We start from the raw sequence: 15,718 nt of genomic DNA, 5'->3' as shown, positions 1-15,718 counted from the left end.
CCCCAAAATTCATGTGCTGAAATCTAATCTCCAAAGTGATACCATTTCGAGGTAAGGCATATCTGAGATGGTTAAGTCATAAGGGTGGTTCCCTCAGGAATTAGATTAGTGTCCTTGGGGTGCCTGGGTGGCTCAGTGGGTTAAGCCTCTGCCTTCGGCTCAGGTCATGATCCCAGGGGCCTGGGATCGTGTCCCGCATGGGGCTATCTGCTCAGCGGGGAGCCTGCTTCTCCTCATCTCTCTCTCTGTCTGTCTCTCTGCCTATTTGTGATCTCTCTCTCTGTCAAATAAATAAATAAAATCTTTAAAAAAAATAAAAAAAAAAAAGATTAGTGTCCTTGTCAGAGAAGCCCCAGAGAGCTCGCTCCTCCCTTTCACCAGGTGAGGACACGGCAAGAACCAGAAAATGGGCTCTCATCAGACACCAAATCTCCTGGCACCTGAATCTTGGACTTCCCAGCCTCCAGATCTGTGAGAAATAACTTTTTGTTGTTACCGGTCCCTGGTATTCTGTAACAGCAGTCACAGCAGAGTATGATAGTAGCATTACAGCAGGAAGGAGCATTCCAAACAAAGAGGATACAGGTGAAGCCTGGCAGCCAATCTGAGGAAGAAAAAGTAGAGGATTAAAAATAGGGTCAGAGGGCACTTGGGTGGCTCAGCTGGTTAAGCCGCTGGCTTCAGCTCAGGTCATGATCCCAGGGTCCTGGGATCGAGTCCCTCATCAGGCTCCCTGCTCAGCAGAAAGCCTGCTTCTCCCTCTGCCTGCCGCTCTGCCTACTTGTGTTCTCTATCTCTCTGTCAAATGAATAAATAAAATCTTTTTAAAAAAATTAAAAATAAAAATAAAATAAAAATAGGGTCAGAGAAAGTGATGCTGAAGAATTATTTGAAATTTACTATCAGCCAGGAACCATTAACAATGTTTTTCACAGATCTCATTTAATCTTCACCGCGGTCTTTCATTATATTAGGTAATTCTGCAAAGGACACTTCTGGTTACCTATCCAATAGCATCCCCCCCCCAACCCTTCCTTCCTTGCCACAAAACCCTAATTCAGTTTTGGAGTATTCTTTCTAGACAGATACGGTTACTAGAAGAGCCACTCTGCAGCTCCAAGGGATGAGTCTTCATTAGTCTGAGCCAGTGACAGGAATCCCATTCCTATAGGCACAGCTTGCTGCAGCTAAGGGCAAGATGCAATTTGACCAACAGGGAACAGAGGGAGGGAGATCCAGCAGAGGACTTGTGGAAAAATATTGTGCCCCGATTAAAAAAAAAGAAAGAAAGAAAGAAAGATCGATCCTACAAAGTAAAAGACTCTCTTTTCTGTCTTGAGGTACATGAATTTCAGACTGCAAAGCCTGGGGCAGTGGTAGCCTTCTTGGGACTATAATCATAGGGCTCTAAGATAAAGGTAACCCTCTAAAGACGGCAGTAGAGAAAGATGGAGGGAATCTGCTGGCTTTAAACCCTTGAATTAAACTAATCCTGCACCCAGTTTCCTCCCTATCTCTTATTTAAGATAATACTCTTTTCTAATTTTTCTTTTTTAATTTAAGCCACTTTAAGCTGGGTCTCCTATTTATTACAAATGAAATGTTTATATGGGTCTCTGAGTAGGTAAGAGATAAAGTAAGTTGTAAGTTAAATATCAAGGTGTATGATTTAGGAGAACACTGGGGCTAGGGGCAGGGTTGGAAACAGTAGTTTGGAACCTCAGATGCCTTGGAAAGGAAAGCGGAGGGCAGAAGGGGCCATCCTCCCCCGGATGTGTGAGCAGCTCAGGACTGGAGAGCATCAGTGCCCTTGTTCTAGAGTCACACCTCATTGTCTTCACCCTGGGGGAGGGAAAGTGATGGTGTTTCCGTGGTGACTCAGCCCTTCCCCTCAAAAACTCAAGGAAACGTCAAGTGTGTCCTTGCACGCAACCTTCGCTCGGTCACGCCTGTGTTTATATAGGGCACTGCTTGGAAAGTCTCGCTCTTCCTTTACGCTTGAGCTGCCTCAGTGTCTCCCACCTCCTCAGCGCTCTCCGTGGAGGGGGCCCGATGTCACTCCAACCTCCTCCCTCTGCCACCCACGCGGCTCCAGGCCTTCACGTAGCCTCGGAGGTAGAGTGACCTCCCTCACTGGTATTTTTGCCACCCACTGAGAGGCACTGAAAATTGTTTGATATAAAAATACAACTTGCCATGCTGAGAGAGTTTCGAGGAAGCCTTCAAAAGAGGCTGGCAGGGGCTGTCAAAGGCTGCTGGGTAGATCCATAGGTCCTTGGACAGGGAGTCAGAAAAACCTGAATTTGCATCCCAGCTTGGATACCATGAGCTACATGACCTTGGATAAGTCACTTAACCTCCCTGAAACCTGGTTTTATTATCTGAAGAGTGGAAGTAACGTTAGCTGCCCTGCTTACCTCACTGGGGCTAATGATAGGATCCCCAAAAAGACAAACACAAACACAGCCACTATACCGACCAAAGGATTGGACCTTGAGGGGCTAGGCCTTAAACAGAAATTTTCATTTGGGACAGAGGAAAAAAGTTCGGAAGCAGGAATTTAGTATACCCAAACTGTCGGGTGAATCCCTAAAGAAATCTGGGAAGACGGAAAGGCATATATTCCCTAGGGGAGTAGGAGATAGATACAATTAGCAGAAGGCTTCTATGAGGCCCAAACACAGGCCTGGGGCTCTGCATACATTGTCTCATTCAACCCTCCTGATGGCTATGTGAGATGGGCATGCTCATTGTTGTTTTTTAAATTTTTTTAAAGATTTTATTTATTATTTGACATACAGAGATCACAAGTAGGCAGAGAGATAGGCAGAGAGAAAGGAGGAAGCAGGCTCCCCGCCGAGCATAGAGCCCACGTCTGCCTAGCACAGAGCCCAACGCCAGGCTCGATCCCAGGACCCTGGGATCATGATCTGAGCCTAAGGCAGAGGCTTTAACCCACTGAGCCATCCAGGTGTCCCTCATTGTTTTTTAAATGAAAAAGAAGCCACACCAAGAAATAGAAAGTACCAGTTAAGCACAGATTCTGGTCTCGCAACTCAAGTTACAAGGATTTTTTTTTCCCAGAAGGTTTCAAGTTTTCCTAAATCCTTTTGTCTTCCTAAGAGGAGTGAGAGGAAGGAAACCCTCAAGCAGTAATCTGGCAGCATTATGAGAATTTTCATACCTTGTCGTTGTAGCCCTACCCTGAACAGAGGGTCCTAGAGGGTATAGAAAGAGCACTGTACGTGACTGAAGTGGGGTGGCTGTCCTATAATTGTGTTGAATAATGAATATAAGAAAACTAGATTATAGTCTAACCGACTTTCTGACTATATAGCTTTGAACAAACAATCGAATCAGGTCTCATTTTTAATGAGAAAATAAGAGTTAAGCGGTGCCTAGGTGGCTCCGTCATTGAAGCATTCAACTCTTGATTTCGGCTCAGGTCATGACTGAGCCCCACGTCAGCCTCCCTGCCCTGCACAGAGTCTGCTTGAGATTCCCTCTCCTTCTCCCTCTGTCCCTCCCCGCTCATGCTCAGGCTCTCATCTCTCTCAGATAAATAAATAAATAATAAAATCTTTTTTAAAAAATGGACATGAGCATTAAGTCTCTATTATAATCATACGATGAGAACAATCAACTCAGATAAGTAACGGAAAAGGGCCGAGCTGGAGAGTGGAACAGGCACTGATGTGGGGATCAAGTGATCTTGAATTCTCAGTCTTCTCATTTGTAAAATAAAAGATATTCTAGATCCCTGGTTTTCAACTTTTTTTTTTCTTTTTAATTCAATTGAAAGCTTTTGTTCCCTGAAATCTGACATGGAACTCCAAACTATTAGGTTAAGTGTGCTGCGCAGACTGAAATAACACAGAGATGCAGAGCCATTCCCTCATCATCCTTCCTTCCCTCCTGCCAAGGCCACTCTGCAAAATATGGGCCCCCGCAATGTCTGTGGGGCCTCCCTAACTTGCCTTCTATGCTAAGGAAGGATAGACCTCCTGGGAGTTTTTATTGAATTTTCCAAGTGCTTTCCATACCATAACTCTTTACACTCACAGCGATCCTACAAAATAGGTATTACTATTAACCCCTTTCTACACATGAAAAACTGAGGCACAAAGTGTCTAATTAAATTGTCCAAGAGTTAAGACTCCTAAAAGAATGCCTCCTTCCATAATGGGAAGAGGTTTCAGGTCCCCGGTGCCACCTAGTCTCCCGCCCAAAGGAAACTAAAGTCAAGCTTAGATAGAACCTTGATTTTAAAGGGAATACCCATCACAGATGAAATATTATTTTTCCAGATAAGCCTTTCCAAAGCTTTTGAGAGCTGAGCAGTGTTGATTACATGGGCTTGGTATCTGGGTAGTGGAGGGAGATGTCTAGAAAAATTCATGATATCACAGACTTTGACAGCACCAAATGTGTCAGACCTCCGCCATGTGGGCTGACACAGTAGATCTATGTGCGTAAACAGAGCCACTCTTTAGGAATTTTAGATGGAAATGACTTTGCTGGCTCTAATGACTGTGGACAAGTCAGAAGCTTGGAGTGTACCCCTGCCTTAATGTGTGAGCTTGCACAAATGAGTGTCTGTGCCTCTGAGAAGTGCAGAGAAGAGAAACAAAGCCATTATTCCACAAATGAATGGTCCAAGCTTCTAATAATGCTGTGGAATACACAGAGACTTACTTAAAATTTAAAAAAAAAAAAAAAGGCATATTCAAAGCATAAGGATCCTGATCTCGGGAGTTAGCCCAGTATCTTTCCATTTTATTTTGTATAAGTCATTTGTGTTGCTGGAAAAATGAGCGCTTATTCATTCTGGTGTCATTCTTTGACTGCCTAACATGTGCCAAGCATTTGCTCAAACCTTCACCAAACATTCACTGAGGTTCTTGGTAGTACTTTGCTAACCAAGAAGTGTTTGTTGACTGCCTATTATATGAGAAATACTGTGAGGGTCCTACCTTCTTTTAACCAATCAAGAATATGTGTTGGGTTCCTACTGTGTCTACACCATCTAAATACTCATTCTATGCAGACTTATTGCATATCTACTATGTGCTAGATGTTGAATTAGGGGATGCACATGATTCAGACAGTGTCCCTTTTCTGTGATAATTCCCAAAACAGTACCTTTGCTTTTGGTAAATACCTTTGTCCCACACCATTTCACTCTTAGATTCTAGGCCAATAGGAGCCTCCATGCAAAATTTAAACAGCAGTGTCTTGGATCCTTGGAAAAATATTTAATGCATAAATGCACATCTGTAAAGATATCAACTTTAAATGAAAATTAATACAGCACTGGTCTGATTTACATTAGAAATTTAAAAGCATATCCATCCCATGAATCCCTGCTCCCATCTTACTTAAGTAAAAAAATAACTAAAAATTGGGGAATGGATTAATGTTGCTATGAGAAGCCAAAACAGAGGAAGGAATGAGGAGGAAATGGAAAGGCCAGTTGACGTAATTTCTCCATCAATATTCATGGTTAAATTGACCAGATTGCTGTAGCATAATTTTAGGAATTTGCCGTTTGGGGTTTCATCTGTATGTGTTCAGGGTGTGCAGTTCCAAGAACAACTGTGACTTGACTTCAGAAGTATATATATTTATATATTTCCATCATCATCTTCTCTATCACCATCAAATGTCAGTTCTCTTCCACGAAGGCAGAGGGGCCCACGTGATTTGCTGAGCCCACAATTATTCATACTTGCTCGTGCCCAAGCCAAGCTTCTGCCAGCCCACGTCCAAAGTACCATGCAGCCTGTTTCTGAGGTGGAATAAGATGGGGCTCAGCAAGGTCAGCTTGGGCCAGTATCTCCGAGTTGAAGCCACCAAGCAGAAAGGGCATCTATTTCCCTTTCTGAGGGTTCCCTTAATGTCGGGACCTACCATTCATGGTTTCCAATAATGGAAACCTGGCATTTGTTTCAGAAAATGCCACATGTGTTTTCCTTGCATATCTGGGGCCACATGAGTGATCTGTCCTTAGTTAGATGTCTTTTAGAAAAGGAAAGATGCAAAGAAGTAAACAGATCTTTCTGCCTCTTACTTGCTGGGTGATCTTGGATGACTCAACTGTCATCTTTGGTAACTTTGGTAAAGTTAACAATGGAAGCATTAATAACCACTGAAAAAAGCTGTCATGAAGAATCAATATAGCACCTGATTCATAGTAGGTAAAAATACTATTATGAATACTATTATTCATATTATTTATTGAGTGTTTACAATGTGACATCTGGTAATAATTGTTATCTTTCCTTAAGTTGTCTGAACTATATCATTTCTCTAAACTTTGCCTTCCTTATCCATAAAACAGGCCTAACAATATTTTACATATTTGCTTTAAGGCAGTGGTTCTCAAACTTGATTATACGTCAGAATCTCCTGGTGAACTTCTTTGAACACTGATTGCTGGGCTTCACTGCTCCATTTTGATTTAGTGGGTCCAGGTTAGAAACTGATAATTTGCAATTCTAACAATTTCCCAGTTAATACTGATGCTAATGGTCCAGGGTCTCTACTTTGAGAACCTCTGCTCTAAAGATTAAGTTTATGGAGCAAATATTCAACAAACATTTACTGAGCACCTTTTGTATGCCAGGAACTGTTCTATGTATAGAAGGAAAAGCAGGGAAGGAGACAAAGTCCCTATTTTCATGAAGCTTACATTCTAGCAGGGGAAATAGACAAATAACCCTAGAAATAAAAAGTAACATACCAGGACGCCTGGGTGGCTCAGTTGGTTGGACGACTGCCCTTGGCTCAGGTCATGATCCCGGAGTCCCAGGATCGAGTCCTGCATCGGGCTGCCAGCTCCACAGGGAGTCTGCTTCTCTCTCTGACCTTCTCCTCGCTCATGTTCTCTCTCACCGTCTCTCTCTCAAATAAATAAATAAAATCTTTAAAAAAAAAAAAGTGACATACCATACTTTGAAGAAGAGTGAAGCAGGTTCAGGGGATACTGAGTTCAGTTTCAGGGTTTCACTGGGAAAATTTTTTCAGATACACCGGTCAGGGAAGATATCTCTGAAGAGGTGATAACTTGATCGAAAATAATAAGGCAAGAAGATATTTGATCAAGGAGAACATTCCAATATGAGAGAGGAGCAGGTACAAAGATCCAAGATCCCAAAGAAGAAGTAGATTTGAGGACTTTCAGGAACAGCCAAAGGGCTAGCATGACCAGAGCACAGTAAGCCAAGAAGGGAGAATGGGATTATGAAATCAAAGACGTAGACAGTGGGGGAACATCCCGTAGAGTATTCCAGACCATCTTAAGCAAGTTGCATCTTATTTGAAGTGTGATGGAAAGTACCTGGAGGGTTTTCAGTAGGTGAGTGACATGATCTAACTTATATTTTTCAAAGAGCACTCTGGCTGCTGAGCAGGACAGGAGTGCAAGCAGGTACAGTTAGGCAGATGCTGAGATCCTCCAGGAGAGGGATGTGGTGGAGAGGGGAGGGACTGGCCTAACGTGGTAGCAAAGGAGGTGTTGAGCAGTAATCAGATTCACATGATACATTGTAAGTCAAATTGACAGGACTTGCTATTGAGTTGCAGGGAAGGTGAGAGAAAGAGGGGAATCAAGAATGACTCCTGAGTGTTTGGGTCTGATTTGGCTAAAAAAAAAATAATAAAAATAATAATAACCAAAAAATCTGTGAGAAAGTATCTGGCACAAAATAAGGGTCTAAAACTCATCTATATATTTGGATTTGGGATGTTTTCAGTTTGGAAATTCTAATGCTACATGACCATGCAGCCTGTCATATCTGTAATAATACAACAGTAATACAAATGAAGTTGTGCAAAGTAGTTGCTCTGGGAAAGTTCTGGCATTTGGCCCTCCAGTTCTTTGTCAGTGCTATTCCTTCAATTATTTCATCTTTCTGAAACCAAATATAACGCCAGTAACCTGAATTGAATGTCCAGTGTGAAAGCCGCTGTGCCAGGGGCTGAGCATGTGTCATCCACTTGGGAATATTCTAGAATTTAGGGCTTACCTTTGAAGAATGAGCCAGTACCAATATGAGTCATCATGTCATTAGTGGTCAGTATTATTGTTGGAGCCCTCTTTCCTGGCATTTCCCTAAGATTCCTTGCTCAAGGGCTTTGGGCTATTTGCTCCCCCTTGATTATGGGGCACCTTAAAGTGCTTGTAATATGTAACCTAGTCAAGGACAGTCAGCCTGGATGCCACCCCCTCCCTGAGCAGGGCTGGCAAGCGTGCTGCAACACCAGCAGAGACAGAAACGCATGCACTCTGTGGGAGCTATCACGTCTGGACTCTGGATCTCTCCAAATATCATCAAGAAAGAAATATGACTCATTGAAATTCAGTTGTATTTTTTAAGAAGTTTGTTCTCGTTGTTTATAGCTCAGGAGATTCAGCTTGTGTTGTTCATGCATCAGGACTGCAAAGAAGGCAAAGTTTGCCACCATCAGCTTCTGTAGCCTACCTTCTATATTTGTTTTTGGCATTTACTCCTGGATGCTCAAGAGCCTCATGGATATCTACATCCGTTTCCCTTTTTTTTTTCCTCCCTCCACTTACTCAGCTTCCCATGCTTCGGACTTGAATTTACCAATACCCATCAACAGTTATTCATTCAGAAAGTCTTCATAGATCATGCTTCATGTGGTTTACAAAGCACCCACCCTGAGTGCTGTTCTTGTTCCTAATAGCCAGTATTCTTCAAGTGCTTATTATTTGTCAAGCACTATGCCAAGGGCTTTCACCAGACTATCTTAATTAATTATCACAGCAATCCTATGATTTTAGGACCACGATTTTGTAATCCCCATGTTCAAAAGAGAAACCTGTGAAGAGGTGAAATAATGTCCAGGATCAACCAGGAGGCTTACAGCAGGGTGGGGTGCAAACCCAACCTCTTTGATACACAACCTATGCTCTTAACCTTCACCATTGCCTTTCAAAGCAGAAGAGAAACTAGTATTTATGGAGCACCTGTAGTGTAACATGCCCTTTGCAAATGCTACCTTGTTTGACGTTCACAGCAGTTCCTCAGGATAGGTATTATTGTCAGCTGAGAGGAAGCAAGAGCCCCAGAAAGGTCAAGAATCTTTTGCAAGACCCATAGTGATGTTAAAGGTGACTGAGCCAGAACTCAAAACCAGATTTCCTGGACACCAATGTCCATGTGTTTTTGGTAGCACCCAACAGCCCAACTTAATAGCTTCACTCAACAGCTGTGGTATCTGAGGGGTTCTTGGAAAGTTGTATAGGATTTTAATAAGTGGAGATGAGGAACAGCCTCTGGATATCCAGAACAGCAGAAGCAAACAAAGCAGCCGGAGTAGCTAGGAGTGTCCATGGGAGCTATCAGTGGTCTGGTTTCCCTAGAGAGCTAAGCCAAGGAAAGAATGTTCTTATTTTCTATATTCCTTTACATCTTGTGTCCCTTCCCTCTTTGTTTGAAATCCTGAAATGACTTTCTGTCGAACAGTGGCTTACACGACCTCTCTTCTGCCTGCTCTCTCCCGGAGTTCACTCACTCTACTCTTGCCTCACACTGGCCTCTTTCCTAATCTGCAAATTTATCAGCTTTTTTGCACTTGAGAGTATCCTGCAGTTGCTCTGTGCTCTAACAGTAACTTTCTTGTATATCATCTTCCCACAAGAAAGATCAGTTCAAATGTCATCTCCTCAGAGAGGCCTTCTCTGTCCCCATAGTTACTCTCATTATGACATTCTGCTTAAATGGTTCTTCAATAAACAAGTCCCTGCATCCTTGAATGTTTGCAGTTCAAAAGAAGAAAAATACAGTGCTTTTTATAGGTCATTTCCCAAAATTGGCTTGTCTGCAGATATATCAGTCTTACCCACATACCAAAAATCGGTATCCAGTTGTATCTTCAGACACTCTGAAAGCAGCTTTTTGGCTATGAAGTTTAAAACCGAATGCAATTTTGATGAAAACTAAAAACCATGCAGCAAATCCCATTAGAAGAAGGCAATTGTGAGAGTTTAGGCTCTTCAAAAACTTGTCTTGATGGACTAGAAAGATAAAAGAACTATTTGCTCTTTTGCCCGAATTTCATTTGTCCTGCTGACCTGAAACTATAGCCAATAATCCTAGTGGTTTGGAATACACATCAGTGTTTCATAAGGGCAGATTTCATAGATCATAAATAAATATTTTAAAATAAGTCTCAGCATTAATTTCTATTATGGTAAATATTGATAGATATGAGCCATACGAACAAAAGTTTTTTGAGGGTCATCAGCAATTTTTAGGTGTAAGAGGATTCTGAAGCCAAAATATTTGTGAACCACTGAGTTAAGCAAACCAATAAATTCATTTTTTTGCTGAGTTTATTTTTTGTTGGGTCTCTGTCGCTTCCAAATGAGTCTTGATATTATGTCTCATTTAATAGGAAGATAATATTGCTCTGAGAAGTTGAATATAACAGTGATAAGCCAATAGTAAGTTTCTTGTGATTTAGACCAAAAACAAAATCTCTTCCCCCTCCTCCCATAATCCAAAAATGAGGAGAAAGTTTATAGTAAATGAAAACCCAAGGAACGTTAGAGTGTGTGGCAATGTCAACTACACACAGGAAAGAGACACTTCTGTCTCCTAGCAAACAGAGCTGTGAAATATATATATATATATATATATATATATATATATATATATATATATGTATGTTATATATCTGCAATTTGTTATATATCTGCAAATTGTTATATATCTGCAAATATATATATATATACATATATATATATATATATATACCAACAGCACTTTGCCAAACCAGAGACCCAGTTGTATGTAGTCATATAACTTTACAAAAGATTTTTTCGAAAAGTTTGTTTTGTTTATAACTTTGAAAGTTTAAAAATGAATTCCTATTTAAGGAAATATATAACTCAATACCAATATTGAAAGATGTAAAATTGCATGAAATCCTAACTCTACTGGAAAATTTGGAATCTATCTAGAGCAGACACGTCAATATACTAGCTTCCTCCCAATTAAGCCCAGGAAATGTGACTGACTGGGATGTCATGCTTATAAAAGAGTTCTCTTCTCCTTATTCAATTCAGTAAAGACACAGCTAGGGGTAGCACTCTTTGATAAACGACGAGAGTGGCTGTCTCTAGAAATTAAACTCAGAAGTAGTAAGGAATGAGAATGTCTTAAAAATTTTTAACTAAATCCACCTTGAAAATATCACACCTCTCTACTTTAGTCTATAGTGATTTGCTAAGAACATGTTTGACTTTCATCATAATATGAATCTAATATAAGTGGGTCAGATATTTTTTGGTACTTTGACCTGGTGTTTAACGCAGTTTTGGAAGTAACCAAGAATGGCTGAAATGAAAGATCCTCAAGAAAGTGTAAGCCAGAGAGAGAAGAATAAGATCCCAAGCAGTGGGCTGATTGGTTAAGTACTGAGGCAGATTTGGACTTCATCCTAAAAGCAATGGCAAGTCACCGAGCTATTTTTAAAAATGTGGTATGAGTTATGATCATGCAAATCGAGGGTCCTATGAAAACTCATGGCTACATTTCTAAACTAGGCCAGGAAATCCGAGAAGCAATACCGAAGTTGAGAACCAAAGGAGAAGAGCTAACCAGGGAAGAAGGGGATGGTGAGTGTTCTAGGCAAAGAAGATGTAAGAGAGCCACACATTTAAGGCACTGGACAAAATCCAGAAATGGGTGAAACATGACTGTGGAGGTGTGGGAGGGTGATGTATCCAGAGAAGTAGGCCGTGTGTAGAGCATGAAAGGCTTTGGAAGCAGCTTTCAGAGGTTAGACTTAAGCACAGGAGCTTTGCAAATTCATTGAATGGGACTGGCATGATCAAATTTATGTTTTAAAACATTTTATTTATTTATTTGACAGAGAGAGAGAGAGATCACAAGTAGGCAGAGGTAAGCAGAGAGAGAGGTGGAAGCAGGCTCCCTGCTGAGCAGAGAGTCTGATGTGGGGCTCGATCCCAGGACTCTGGGATCATGACCTGAGCCGAAGGCAGAGGCTTTAACTCACTGAGCCACCCAGGCGCCCCTATGTTTTAAAAAGATTATTCTGGCTGTACTTTGGGGGAAGGGACAACAGCTTCTGTTTGTAGTCCTTATGGCAACAAATACATATTCCTGTGGGCTACCTTATCTCTGCATGAATTTATATCGCTGGAAAAGAAATCTTCCTTTGTCCACTCTTTTGTTTTTCTTGGTTGAAAAACATGGAATATGGGATTAAAATAGCAGGGGTCCCTCGAAACTTACAAAGAAGGAAACAAGATTGTATGTACCTGGAAGATTGATTGTCTTGCCGGTGCATGCTAGAGTGGAGCAGAGATAAACAGGATCATCCAAAATTAAGAGGACTCTAGTCAGAGCAAGCATTTGTCTAAATGCAAAAACCTATCTAAAGAAAGAATTGATCATCCTTGTAACCTCAGACAAAGGCAAATAATGAAGGCAAATCTTGGTGTTGTAGTTCCAACCACCACCTGAGACAGTCTTGCCCAATGGACTTGGGTAATTTGACACCATTGCAAAACACAAATCGTGTGTTGGGTCAATGGTCTCAACCCTGACTGACCAAGAGAATCACCTGTAGAGTTGTTGAGAAAAAAATTCAAATGCCTGGCCCAGATCTTAGGTCTGTGACAGATCCGAAGCTTCTGAAAATTGTGTAAACTTCACTGACTCCAGAGACATAGCCAGGGTCATAGCAAGAGAATCACCATTATATCCTGTAATCTTAAACCTGACACTGGAATCAATTTAATCTCCTTTATACTGATTCCATGTTCACCCTACAATCTTCTAGTCATAATATGGTTTCATTTATAGATTTTTGTACAGAGAAAGAATGTGCTGATTCTTGCCACACAAGTATTCTAATTCAAATGATTATGACATTTTTTCGTAAATTGATAAACTGACACTGGCAATTTATACAACAATCTTAGTATACCTAGTTAATATAAGATTGTCTTTGAGAGAATGATACTTCCTTCTGGTTAATGACAAATCAGGTTTCAGAAGCCTTAAGCCTTGAAGACCACCTTACTTCACCAAGATAATGTCATCATTTGAGTCTTTGTAGGGATCAGCTCACAGGTGTTCATGATTTTTTATTAACTTTATGCAAATGGCTAATCCCTCCTCCACCCCTCCCCCCGGAATGATCAAATAACACTGTTTTAAACTCAAGGATACACATTAGTGGTTTAGAAGTGAGAATCCAGGTACCGGGACATTGAACAGATTCCTTAATGAGTCCCCTGGTTATACTTAAACTAAAAGCCCCACTTACCTTACAAAATATTATTTTCATCATCAAGGGAAAGTGTTCCCTGCAGTGTATTAAGCTGCTCTGGGTGAGAGGGAAAATATTAGAATTTAAACATGGAAATGAATATAAAGGACGCATCATAAACTTCACAGACCCAGCAGCAGGTACTAAAAGAGGTCTTTATTTTATTAAAATATTAACCGACTGTTCAGTAGAGTAAGTGGCACTGAAGCTGAGCTGCGGCAGTATTGGGAGTATTGTTCAGGCTTTCCAACAGAGTCGCTACCCTTTTTCAAATGTAAATGGAGGGTATCTTTTGTCATCAACAAAAGTTACAAGGAACAATGAAGAATGGAAGAAATGTCATAAAAAGCAAATGGGAGAAAGCACAGAGATGGATAATTCACCTGCAACATCCTTGAAAATGTGCCAAAAATCCTTATCTACTGAGAGAGCTGCAGTGGGGAATGAGAAGGTGCTTCTTCCAGAAAGGAGGGCCCCTTGTTTTCCTGGGGAGGTGGCACCGGGCCAGGGTAGCCATCCAGAGGAAAATGGAAGAATAGGGTTTACAGATGGAGGCCCAGGTGAAAGGAAAGATTGCAAGTGAAAGGGAAGAAAACAATTGCTGGCTGTCTTCCATAGCCTCCTAAGGAAGGACAACACTGGGGGCTGGCTGGACACCTGAGGGTCCCTGGGGCTTTTGTAGGAGACACCCTCAGTAGATAAAGGAAAAGCTGACGCCTCTGCCCTGGCTCAGATGAAAATAAGGAGCTGGGCTTCTTTACATTCCAGCGAACCCTGCATCCTTATCACACAGTCTAAGTCGAAGCCACGAGAGATGTTCACTGCACAGCGATTTTCATGCGTCCTCAGTTTTTGTTTTGTTTTTGTTTTTTTAGAAAGAGAAAGACAGAGAGAGCAGGAGTTGGAGGAGCAGAGGGAGAGGGAGAAGCAGGCTCCCCCTGGAGCTGACACACTGACGTGGGGCTCTATTCCAGGACCCCAGGATCATGACCTAAGCTGAAGGCAGACACTTAACTGTCTGAGCTGCCCAGGTATCCCTATGCACCCTCAGGTTAACCTGGAGTTAGAAATATAGAAATGAGGGGTGCCTGGGTGACTCAGTTGATTAAACCTCAGACTCTAGGTTTCAGCTCAGGTCATGATCTCAGGGTCATGAGATCAAGCCCCACAATGCCCTGCTCAGCATTAAGTCTGCTTAAGACTCTCTCTTCCTCTGTCTTGCCCTCTATCTATCTATCTATCTATCTATCTATCTATCTCTCCCAAATAAAGAAATATTTAAAACATAGAAATGAGGTAAAAGAGAGGGCACAGCATTCTTTGCTCAAATGGCATCTCTCTGAGTTGGCGATAGGGGTAGTGAACTAGCAGTTAAGCAACTGGTTTCGGGATCTAAAAAGTCCTGATTTTGTATGCCTGTTCTATCACTTATTGGCTGCATGATCTTGTATATGTTACTCAACCTCTCTGGGCTTCCTTGGCTTCATCTGGAAAGTCAGGAAATCATACCTCTTCCATGGGTTGCTCGGAAAGTTGAATAAGATGCTTGATTAAACGGTATTAGGGCAAGAGAAAATTTTGAATTGCTCTCCATGGTCTTCCCCAGTCCACTTCCACCTTCCACTTCATTTCATTTCTTCACATGACCTTGGTGATCCTTTAGCCCTCACAGCTACATAGGAGTCAACTTTTGCCTAAAAGAGCAGCATCCGCATAGAACCTGGAAAGACAAGTGTAAAAGTATTTGGCTCTTGAATTTCAAAAACTATGATACAAATGTAAGCCAGAAAAGATTTATAAGAATATATGACCAAGTTTTATTTTCTCTCTCCAGGCCAAGTGAAGATTTCAGGCCTGAAAGAGAAAGGGACTATTGAACAGATGGTGTTAGAATAGAATAGGAAGAAATGGCTGAACTTGGTAAACTACAGTCGATCATCAGCCCAAAGGAGCCACCAGCCACAAACTGGGTTAGTACACTTGTATGGTTCATTTTCCATTCCTGTGACCCCTGTGCATCCCCTGACCTGAGCACTATTTTGGCTCTCTTCTCATCTGATAAGGATCACCCAATGACAGCAGCCAGCATGTCATCCAATGATCATGCTTTGACAGTCTGACAGCAATCCCCATTTACTCGTTAAGACTTCGTTCATCTCTAGCTAACCCATTTTGTGATGCCCCTTCAATGACCAGGATAATCATTAGCCCAGCCAACTTAAAAAGGTGATAGTGGCTCAAAAAGACAAGTCCTCCATATCTAGCAAAGTTGTTACTTGGTAGAACCAAGCAGAAATCTTCCACTGAGCCAGGACAGTGTGACTTACCTGTACCTCCCAGTGACAATATCTGTTGTTATTTAATCTATGCCCATAAAATCCCCAAACAG

Source organism: Mustela erminea, chromosome 9 (assembly GCF_009829155.1).
Source record: "Mustela erminea isolate mMusErm1 chromosome 9, mMusErm1.Pri, whole genome shotgun sequence".
Classification (NCBI taxonomy): Eukaryota; Metazoa; Chordata; class Mammalia; order Carnivora; family Mustelidae; genus Mustela; species Mustela erminea.
The sequence above is the reverse complement of the archived record's forward strand: the minus strand, read 5'-3'. Positions refer to the sequence as shown.